The following is an 11,832-nucleotide window of genomic DNA, read 5'->3' on the forward strand; positions in this document are numbered from 1 at the left end:
CCCTAACCCTAACCCATGCATTAAGCTAAAAAAACAACTGCATGTGGGGGATAAATGTCTGAGTGTAGTTAAAGGAACTTGGTTGCACTTCTTGTCAAGCAACAGTAAAAGACAATCAGAGTGAACAGAAGCTCTTAAAACACTTATGATGCATCATTCTGACACATGTAGACAGTATCAACACAGTCTGTCTCATTACCAGGCCTTCATCTTGGAATGTTGTCATGCTGAAACCCAAAGGAGTCTCCTGCAGATGCTACATAAGATCTGCATCAGCCCCCAAAGAGAAGAGAGGAGAATGTCTGCTAGCATCAGCATCGCAGTGAAAAGAAAATAATTACATGGAAAGCATTCAAACTGAATCTTTGATCATAAATCTACACCTCCACAAGGTGTTCATCTTCCATCGGGTTTCAGTTGGAATTTGCAGGTTGCCACTGGGGAGATATGGATGAGCTGAGGACCAGAAAAGTTGCAAATCTCAATAACGTAGATCCAGGTTTGAATTTTCAATGTAGTTTTTTTTTTTTTTTTTTTTTTTTTCCACTATTGGTGCAACACTCAGCAAATCACCAGCAACTCCACTAACAATTCCTGCACTGACCAGCGTAATCAATAAGTTATTATCATGAGCTATGGAGCTCGTCTCACTATGAATTGATCCTTAACAACGTGCTCCTGGTTGAAGGAAGGTCAGCCCATGAATCACGGCAAGCAACCGTGAATAATGATGTACACATGTAAATTTTAGTTGCAGGGTTTCATTGAGCTAATGATCATTTCACCGAATGAATCACAATAAATAACCAAACACGGTAACACTTTAGATGCCAAATAACTATTTATCAACTTTATTTATGCCGCATAATACCAATCACCCACACAACCTGTGATAAATATTATACTCTACTGCCAGTATATGAGTAAAGGCAGCAAGAGCAAACCAAAAATCAGTCTATACAGGGTAGAGAATCATTGACTTCATTTTTCATATTTATGTACATTTTCTTACTATTTTATTTTCTTACTATATTTTACAACCTTTCCCACAATAGTCTCAAACATGGGCTTTTCACAAACTTTATATAACAGCTTGCAAGGATTTTGGTCAATCCTGGTGTGACTTATCAGGTGATTGAGACCTATGGCTTATAGGTAAACTTATTGATTACGCTGGTCAGATTGTATGGTTGCAGACACCTTCTCAGCTCGACACACACAAAAAGATCAGGGCTTTGTGAAGAACACCTCAGAACATGAACTTTCTTGGGGTTTTTTTAAGCCACTTTGTAAATAAAGTGGCAGCTCTCTGCTTTGTACAATGTTCTAGTGCCTCCCACACCAAAACTGTCGCACAACAGAGTGCTGTCAATCCCATTCTTCACAGTTGTTGTTCTAAGGCTACATTCACACCGCAGGTCTTGATGCAAAGATCCAATGTTTCGCTTGAATAAGTTTCTTTTTTTTTGCGTGGTCATTCATACTACTAATTAAATGTGATGGCAATTCGACTTCTGTGTGAATGATTTACAACCTCAAAGCGACCCGCACGTGCAGAGGAACAACCTAAATGTTGCACGGCAGCACACTGTTTACAAAAATAACGTGTGTGGATCTATTTTAAAGTTGTGGAGTGATGGGCGACGACAATGTTGTCACGAGATCATAACAAGAAATAGGAAGCTAAGAAAAAAAATGTAGGCCTCTTCCAGTGGAGATAATGTAGCATGTCTCACGTCAACGGCTTAAAAGTCAGATAAAATGCAACATGACCGTTTTAAAAACTCAGATGTTGGATACATATCCGTTTTAGCACCATATGTGGCACAAATGAGTTTTGTCAGGGGTGAAAAGATCAAAATTGGATTGTTCTGCAATAAAAATATGAGTTGCATTTGTGTGCATTGTGAACAGAGCCTACGGCTGGCACAATCTTTTCCCTTCAAATGTAACAACATTTTATTTTAATACATAGGGGGTTTCTATATATTAAAAATGAAATATATGTTACTGAGTGTATTTGAAAATTGTAAGGTTTTTATGTTGGGTTTGGAGTTGTGGTTTCTTTCTCTCTGATTGCCATTTTAGTCTGAGTCAGTAAATGAATAGTTTTACCATGGATTATACTGTTCTTTGACCAGCTTCAGTCAGTATATTTACAAAGTCTTCAAAGGTGTTACCTTTACTCCATTTAGCTCTAATGTTGCCAAGTAACCCTTCAGAAGTTTATAAAACGATGTCATGATAATATGGGCTTTTCCAATTAATTTTAGTTTATGTAAACTTCTGATTTTAAGAACAATAATTTTAACACTCCCCCCAAAAACTCATCTTATTACCTCATATTTCATTTAGAATAGAAATCATTTCACTAACTGATATTAAACAAGATAAGTTTTGTCTGATTTAATGTCAGTCTGTGAAAAATGTATTCAATGTATTCAGGTGAATGTAAACATCTGGTTCCAACTCCAGACTCGACTCTTCAATTAGGACCAGCAGCAACGAGACACAGCAAATATTATCTGCAGTTTCCATCTCTAAACATTTTTCTGAAAGATCGGAGATATGATGCCCTGCTGTATCCTAGATCTGTGGTTTCCAAAGTCGTAAATCAACAATTGTGGGGACTTGAGACCATCTTCAGAAATGTAATTATGAAATAAAAATGCTAAATAGCATGGAAGAAGTAGGCATTGCGGGGAATGAGATTTTTGTGGTATGAAAACTCAGACAAAAACAATTGCAGTTTCACAAACACTCGAGCACAAATATTTAAAAACAAAAACATGTATCATTTTGTATTTGCTTTTATTTAAAACACCTTGGTAGGCAGATAAATTTCCAAACTGCTTAAATGAACTTTTTCTTAAATGACCTGTATGTTCTGCAGGAAAATGCTGTTAGTTTTGAAATTGTACTTTTTGAAATCCTCTGATATTAGACATACAAACAGATAAACCTAATAGATTACCTTTTACTGCTTCTTGCTGGATCATTACAATAGCAGCCATCTACCAGAAAATGTTTGAGCACTTCATGTTTCCCTCTGCTAAGAAGAAAAAAGTACCAAGGCCGTGCTTAAAGCCTATGTAACTTGAATGGTCCATGAACTCATCTGACCTAAACCCTACGGGTATGGAGTATTGTCGAAAGGAAGATGAAAGGCACCAAACTCGAGAGCAGAGATGAGCTGAAGGATGCTCTTGAAGCAACACGGTCTTCCTTAAAGCCTCAGAAGAGCCGCATGATGGCTCATCAGAGGATCGCCTCCATGTCACACTGCAGTTATAAGTTGTGAGCTACAGCCATTAAGATGACAAGAAATGACCACATGAAATGTAGTTAACAGACTGTGGGCCAAAAAAAAAAAAATATGTACAATACATGAGCTTTGCCTTTTGCCTGGTTTACTGAAACAAAGGAACTTTTTGATAATTACATTTTTTGAAATGAATATGATCCCTAATATTATTAACAAACATGATGAAGAGTTAAAAAAAAATATATACAAAGATAATGACCCTTAAAAGTTTTTTTCTGTTCTTCATATTTGAACATTTCACCATGCATTAGTACCAGGAGAAACAGCACACTCATATTTCTCAACCTGGTGCAACTATTAAAATCTGCCACAGGATGGCGCCAGTGTGTTTTGAAAATGCAAAGACTCAGAGCTTCAAACTTGAAGCAACTTCTGTGATTGTATTTTACAGCATCAAGTCAATGGTGAATAAATAGGGAGAGTGTGCCAGCTTTGGAAGATTTTTACCTTCCCATCAGTTCTTTCAAAGAAGACATTGGATTCCTTTAAATTCTTTTTCTGTACAAATACTATTAACCAGCTGCAGTTATTCACAATAGGTAGTATGCTCTGTAATCTGACCATTTTGCATACATATTACATTAAAAACTGTGTGTTAATACTTTTTTTGGATGTAAAAGTTTTCCTTTACATTTCAACTCAGATGATTTATCAACCATGAGATGATAAATCATCTTAACAAATATATTACCAGTTTCTGCATGTCTGAAATCAAGTTAGATGCAAACCAAATCATACCATTCTTTTGGGAACAAAAATAAGAAAGAAACTGGATTAAAGAAAAGGTTGGTCTCTTAAGAATATATTTCATTTGTTTGCTCGGTAGCTTTGCACAGAATCCAGGATTTTGTGTGTATCACGTTAAAACAGCCTACGGTGAGTAGACACTCCACTGTAAAATTAATTATTTTTATGTTTTATCACAAAACATAATATGTGGCTGCAGAAACTCAGATGTCTCTTTAATGTCTTTATGCCGGAGCTCAGGATGTATAATTGCGAAGCCAGCAGCAAGCATTTCGAAGAGCATGCACACGATTGAGAATGTCCCTATGGCGACATAAAGTTGATGCAGAGCAGGAATGACATTTTCTTCCCCACATATTTCAACTGAGAAGTTGAAAGGGTGAAAAACTTTTTCTTTGCTAAGAAAAGCTTTTAGAGATGGGGCTAATGAAAAAGGCTTTTTCTTCAATCTTAGCATTTTTGTCCCCTGTATATATGCACGATGCATGCTAAAATCCAAACGATGCATGGTCAAAACTGAAAAAGAAAAGTAACCTGAGTAAATAGCTTTTCTTGAGCCCTTCATTAAAACTCAAACATTATTATATCCAGTGTTGTTTGATGTAAACTGGGTTGTCCTATGAATATTTGTTTGCACAGTAGGCTATACAGTATGCGCCTGCATACTGCTGAGAACCGGAGGAGGTTGAACTGTGAAATTGTGGTGATGAAATTGCTAAAGTGGCCTGTTTATGGAAAAAAAAAAAAAAAAAAGAAAAAGTGAAGGGATGCTGTGTTTAAAGAGGTGGGAAGAGGCTGGGGGGTGTAAGTGAATGTGACAAGTTTTCACCCAGGAGAGCACTTGAGAGCACACACAAGAAGCCAACAGAACCACCTGTCACACAGTTCTGCAACCTAAGGACTCCATTAGCAAACAAGCACCCTGAGATAATACGTATCCAAAGAAAGTGTACACTACCTTACAAAAATATTCATGCCTGTTTCACTCCACTTTTTCAGACGTTGATGCCTTACAACCACAAACCTCAAATTGTTTTATTGGAATTTTATGTGATAAACTGATCTAAATAATTATACAGCAGTGAAGTAGAGGTAAAGTGATAAATGGTTGACACATTTATTTTTATGACTAAAAAACTGTATTCATCCCACTACTATCTGCTGCCCCTATAATTAAACCCAGTGCATCTAAATCCCTTCTCTCTTTTTTTTTTGCATTTTTACAAATAACGATGTAAAAAATATTGTTCATTCTAACACAATGAATTTGCTTTGGCCCAACCCATTCCACTATAACTCTGATGTGGTTAGGGTCGTTGTGAACATCTGCAGCAGTCTCAAATCTTTAGTAGGTTTTCTCACAGATTTGTCCTCTGTTAGTCATTGTACATTTCCCCATCCTTACGGGTTGGTTTAACAATCCCTACTGAAGAAAAATATCCCCACATTATGATGCTGCAGTTTCAATGTCGGGACTGAATTGTATGTTCAGGATGATGCATGGTATTAATTTTATACAACACACTGTGCTGTATAAAACCAGAGCACCACGTTTTGCATATTTCCTGTTCTGCGTGTATGTGTTGTTGAAAATTGCATACGAGACTTCTTATGAATTTCTTTCGATGGTTTCTCTTCCATGACTGCTCGGCCGATCAGTTTGAGTGGACAGTGGTAGGCTTTTCACCACTTATTGATGATGGATTTATCAGTGATAATGTTTCATAATCTAATACTGCTCTCAAGACTTATCAACTACTTTAACCCCAATCTGACTGTGGTGCTTTTTAGTCCCCATGATGCTGTTTGTTCAAAAATATTCTGCAACAACCCTCTGATTTCTTCATGGAACAGCTGGATCAATAGTGGGACTGAATCAATGGTGGCTAGTCCATAGGGAGATAGTGGGACCCCCCTTAAATTCCCAACCCCCAATGAGGAGGGGGAAAAAAAATCTAAAAATGATGTTGTCTTTGTTTTCACTACCATATTGCTCTGCTCTTTTTCATTGTTTACATTTTCAAATCATCAGCTGCTATGATTTGTTCTTTGCTGATGATCAGTTATTGACATCACTGTGGTTTATTTGTGAAAGGCCTCTGCCTAAGGTGAAATTGTAATCATTTTCGTAATGTTCATTTGGATCCTTCTACCGGAGTAGTAAGGGAAATCTACTGGCACACAAAATAATTTTTTCACCAAACTGAATTACACAAAATGGAGCTCATTTACAAATCAGGTGGATTCTGAAGGACCTTCAAGAGATATCAGATTAAAGAGGGTTGAAAACAAATATACACCACTATTTTGCTTTTTGAAAACCATATGTTGGTTGTTTCATGGAAAAAGGTGAAAAAAAAACTGTATGTAAAGAAACCCTACAGAAATAGAGAAGACTGAAGAATTAGAGGGAAGCATCCAAGTTCCACTCTGCATTTGTGCTCATTTTAACTGTCCTCCCTCCGACATTATATTCTCCTTGCCTCTGCTCGACAGAACACATTTTCACTTTGCAAGATTTACTGTATATAGATGGTGTTAAAACGGATGAAATGAAATTGTGTGGTGGTGCATAAATATGTCTCACTCTTTTCCATATCCACTTTGCATACGACAATTATCATGATAGATTTGCGATAAACCTGCTGTCACAAATTCACAGCTCATCAAAAGGCCTGAAAATGAAAATGTATGTATCAAATAGGCTTCAAGTCAAGGATGAAAGGTAAATTATGGGTCTGGCCTGCCCTTGAGTTTATATGCATGCAACTTTTCCTTCTATCTTCATGCCTAAAATAATAACCTGTCAAATCGTGTTTGTACATAATAGAGTTTGCTTAATGTGCAGAGATATCCATCTGGAATAGAATAGCCAGAGGAATTCTCTACACTGTCAGTCTGTTGTGATAAAAAAGAAATGATCACATTTGACGCAGCCACATCCTCTGGAAAAGCACGACAAGTTGGGCTGTCAGGCCTGTTTTGCTTTGCTCCCCTCCTTGTACCCTTTTGTTAATTTCCAACCTCTGGCTGCCACCACCACCCGGCATCCCCACCCTTTCAGAGAAACAAGGGATGATGTTTGATTTTTAAATGGCCGGCAGATTAATATTCCTAAAATCAGGGATGATGGCCTCTGTCTAACAAACCGCTACCTCCCCATTACTACCCAATTGCCTCCTCCCACGTGACACAGTCTAATCCACGGAGAGAAATTCATTGGAACAGGTGGAGCTGTGGACCATATCCCATTAGTGAGGCTGCCAAATGCTGGCCCCTGTAGGAGTAAAACCTTCTCTTCATGCACCATAGGCGCTAGCTACTGTATATAGACGTGAATTTATGGGTTGAGACCTGCTTCTTAGGCGAAAACACAAAGGGGAATGAAGTGAATATAGATCACAGCTTTCATTACTTTTAATAAGTCTGTGAAACACATGATGCAAACTCCCTTTTAAGAGAGCAGTGTTCTTAGCCTGGAAACATTGACAGAACACTCATTTGCAATGAAAGTCAGTGGCTGAAAATGTACTGTGGGCTCCTGGGTGTGTGTTGTGGGCGCATGTGAAGGGCAGGCGCAGCTCTGACTTTGGCTTTGAGTGGCGAGGCTGGTAGCCTCTGGCTTCATGACTCTTCCCACATGGCAACACATTATGGCAACGCTTTCCGCATAGTACAAGGGAAAATGTCAGAGCAAATGAGAGTCACTGTGCATAGTGATCTGATCAAACAGTTTAAGAATAAAATGGGCCACAATTTACACACGGACAAATACCAGAAAAAAAAAAATTAATGGCATTTACATATTTGAATGAATGCTTAAATGTGGCCACTAAAAGACAAGAGATTGGACTAAAGGAACAAACAGCTGAAATGAAACCTTTGCAGCAAGAAGCTTCTTGAATGCACACCACTTAGTGTGCATGAGTAATTATGTGCATTTGATAATGTAGCACTTTTTTCTTAGTTAATTCAATCCATACCCACTAAGTAGCGTGTGCTTGTCAACATTCCTGTCACTTAATAAAATGCGCACAAGCTGTGATGACAAAACAAAGCCAGTGGAGGACAAACTTGCTTCAGTATTTTTGGAGTCACCTTATAAAAACTAATATAAAGCTTTCACAAACAATCTGATCAGATTAGGTAAATTCCAGCAGGGTTGTCCTCAGACATGTCTGCTTTAGTATCTAATAGCATTAACTTCAGATGTAACTAGATTATGAGATATTAAAACTCCACAATATTTCTCATCAAATTGTAGTATGTGCTGCAAACCACTATTCAGTTGTTGGCCCAAAGGGACTCTGTCTGGTGAAGGTTTGATCAGAAGCCCCGGTTATGAGGGGGAACTCTTAAAAATTCACATCCCGTCGTATCTATGTTGGATTTTTGATTCTTGTCGGCAGCACTTCCATCCCTTTACAGTGTTTCTGACTGCATTTTGGTGAAATGGCAGATAACACGTCAACGCTTTTTTTAAAACCCTGTGACAATATACATGTTGTTTTTAATAATTGTGAATATTTGTGCATCTGCACTGCACTGGTCAGCAGAAACTAAACAAAAACAATTGCACTATTAAAGCCAGGATGAAAGTGTAAACGTATAGAGAGCATTACTTTATAAAAACGCTGTGATTTGATTTAATAAAAAAACAACTTTTGAGGAGTTTAAATATTCTCCCAGTGCATGCATTGGTTCTGTATGGGTTTTCTGGCTTCGTTCCTCAAACCAGTAAGATGACTGATAAATTGGTCTCTTTAAATCGTCCGTAGGTGTGAGTGCATTTTTGTTCAATAAGAGAGAGAGAGAAAAAAAAAAAACACCTGAAAAGGTGCACAACAATTTCCTGCATTTGAATTTGCATTTAGATTTTCATCTTCTGCTTCAATAGAGTAGTGGAATTTTTTTGCCTACCACAGGGAGAGTGCGGATGGAGCAGAGGCTTGTAAAGCCAATGTTTCTACCCCACGAATGGCATTCCTCGCCAAACTCTCCTCTGTTTGTGAAGGGGAAAAAATCTCAGCTGCATGCTGGTGAAGGACAACGGGCTGAGAAACTGCTTCTCTTGTGTGCAGTGTTCTAAAACCTTTACAGATTTGCCTTGATTATTATGCAGTCCTGTGAGCGTGTAAACAGAATTTGAGCATAAAACAAACTTGTTCCTCTGAAGGAGAAAAGTTCCTGACTTTCACTGATGTAATATTTCCTCATGCTGCAGGCAGAAAATCATTACTCAAGCCGCAGCTTATGAACAGCTTTTATACAGGATGCATTTTTAAGCCCCATTGAGAGAGCGAACATTTTTTTGTTGGCTGTATTCACAGCAACATCCCCTATATACGTACTTATTCCTGATGTAATTTGGCAACTTGTCGAGAGACTGCAGAATAAGAGGAGACAAAAAGATCACCGATGAAACAAACAGATGCGTTGCCATGGCAAGGAGTGGTTAGAGGAGCCTGTCTCTTCAGGGAAGCATTATCAGATAGGTACTACACATTCAACGCTGTGTCCTCTTGTTGAGCTGCACACAGTGGTAGTGTTTATTTATGGTTTGCAACTGCTCTTTTCCTCTAATGCCAGCTTCACACTGACTGAAACTGAAAGCTGTTGAAAGGCTATGAAAATGTATCCAAGTCAGAATCCTGGGTCTCATGCAGAGCTGGAAAGCTGATTGAAGAAGAAGCAGTGTAATTATCCCCATCAAGGGAAGAGACTTTCTGTATTTATATTCCAACAAGCAGTCTTCCTAAGCTGGAGCCAGAAAGCCTTGTTTTTATTTTTATTTATTTATTTTTTTACAGTGCCATGTTAATTTAAACATCAGAACATTACTTAACCAACCAAAATGTTTTTGTGTACTGTAATTGTAAGACTACCTACCTCACTTCAGCAGTAGCTGGAATATAATCTGCTTTTGCCACAACCATTTGGGAATTGTAAGCCTGATATTATTCTGTCGAGACTACAGATGCAGGATTCACTCGGTGACTCAACACAATGGGGAATGTCAGTATTATAATGAGAAAGTCCCATCTAATTTCTCTTGACCTTTTGTTTGAATGCTCCCTCGGAGTGTGCACTTCAAAGCAAAATCAATAATTGCATGATGGTACTCTCTGTTTTCTCATTCACAACAAAATGCCATTGGCAACAAATTGTGTTTAGCACTGTATGGCCTATAATTCAGTAATCTGTTTACACCTGCAATGACAAGGTGGAATTATACTATTATGTGGCATTTTAATCACACACAAGCACAAGCTTTCCCCAGGCTGGCTAGTCAGTCAATAAAGCGTGTAAATGTTCAGCAACAACACAACAACCGATTAAATCAGTCTGCATTATGCTATTGCTAACTGTGCTCAAAGCAAAAATAATTGCAGGTAGTGTTAGTCTCTACTAATTGTAACTAATAAAAACAGGTGGGAAGGAGCTGCCCCGAACAGCAAATTAATTGTTAATTTATGATAGTGGAGCTATTAAATTTGTATTACCAATTTGAGCTCTTATTGTTTTCAGGTTTAAAAAAACAACAACATTGAGTTTGTATCTTAAAAATGGCTAGCAGCAGCACCTTTTTGAAGTACAAAACTTGCACAGTAGGAAAAGTCAAATAGGTAAAAGCTTGCATTTAAAATAATGCATTCAGTTAGCCCAGACTCTGCAGTTTTCCAGCTTTGCAGTTCAGACTGATAAAGTTTACAAACACCCGTTGCCAAAAACCCAAAAGCTTTATGTGGATTTATTTGAAATCACCATTTAAAAAAAAATTCTGTCCAAGACATAAATTTACACCTTCTTTCTTTAGTGAAACTGATAACAATTTTATTGTATCCAGAATGGACTGAGGCAATAAGCAGGCATTACTACTGTATAATTAGTGCAGAGCAGAGAAAGAGTGTCAAAACCACATTTGGTGAGGAATCTTAGTTTTCTGTGAAATATATTTAATATACAGCACAGTCACTATCATCTTAGATGCATCTTTCTCATTCTGGGTTGGACCCGCGTTTTTCTTCAGAACTGTCTTACTTCTTTGTTCTTCTTTCCAGTTCAGCAAGATACTGAAGACATTCCTCAGAGATGAATTTGCTGATCCATATTGACATGATATCATCACACAATAGCAGCCAGTTTTTCAACTGCACATACCAAAGGTGCTCTGTTGGATCAAGGTTAGACTACAGTTAAATTATAACTTAAACTTAGCAGTAGAATAAATACAACATAGTTCCAATACATAGAGTGCAACTGATGTGCTGTACTATAAGTTTATCAAGTTAATATTTATGTTTTGTCCTTAATTGGGCTTTCATGTAATCACAAAGAATATTTATATGACCAACTATCTACTAACTGGTGCCTGTGGAGGCCAACGGGGTATAAAAATTAGCTTGAGATGATTTAAGCTTTGTGATAATTTCCCATTATCTTGCAGAAGCAGTTATCCTCAATTGGTGCAAAAAAGACCCAAAAAGTGCCTAGAAGCTGTTTCACACACATTTGCATCACTGCCAGCTGTCTAAACTGTTGATACATAGTAGAATGGAGGCATAATTTTTAATTTTTATGGCAGATTTTCTGAAAGTTCTTGACCAGAGATTGCACCAGTGAAGTAGTCTTAAGACAACAAAATGTAAAAAAAAAAAAAGTATGTACAAGTTTGATAGATTGTCCCAGAACATATTGGGAAAGTAAGATGTTGCATCCCACATGGGTCGACTGACCTGCTGCAGCTCAACCACTCTTGA

The sequence above is a fragment of the Poecilia reticulata genome, chromosome 17 (assembly GCF_904066995.2).
Source record: "Poecilia reticulata chromosome 17, P_reticulata-male-v2, whole genome shotgun sequence".
In the NCBI taxonomy this organism is placed as follows: domain Eukaryota; kingdom Metazoa; phylum Chordata; class Actinopteri; order Cyprinodontiformes; family Poeciliidae; genus Poecilia; species Poecilia reticulata.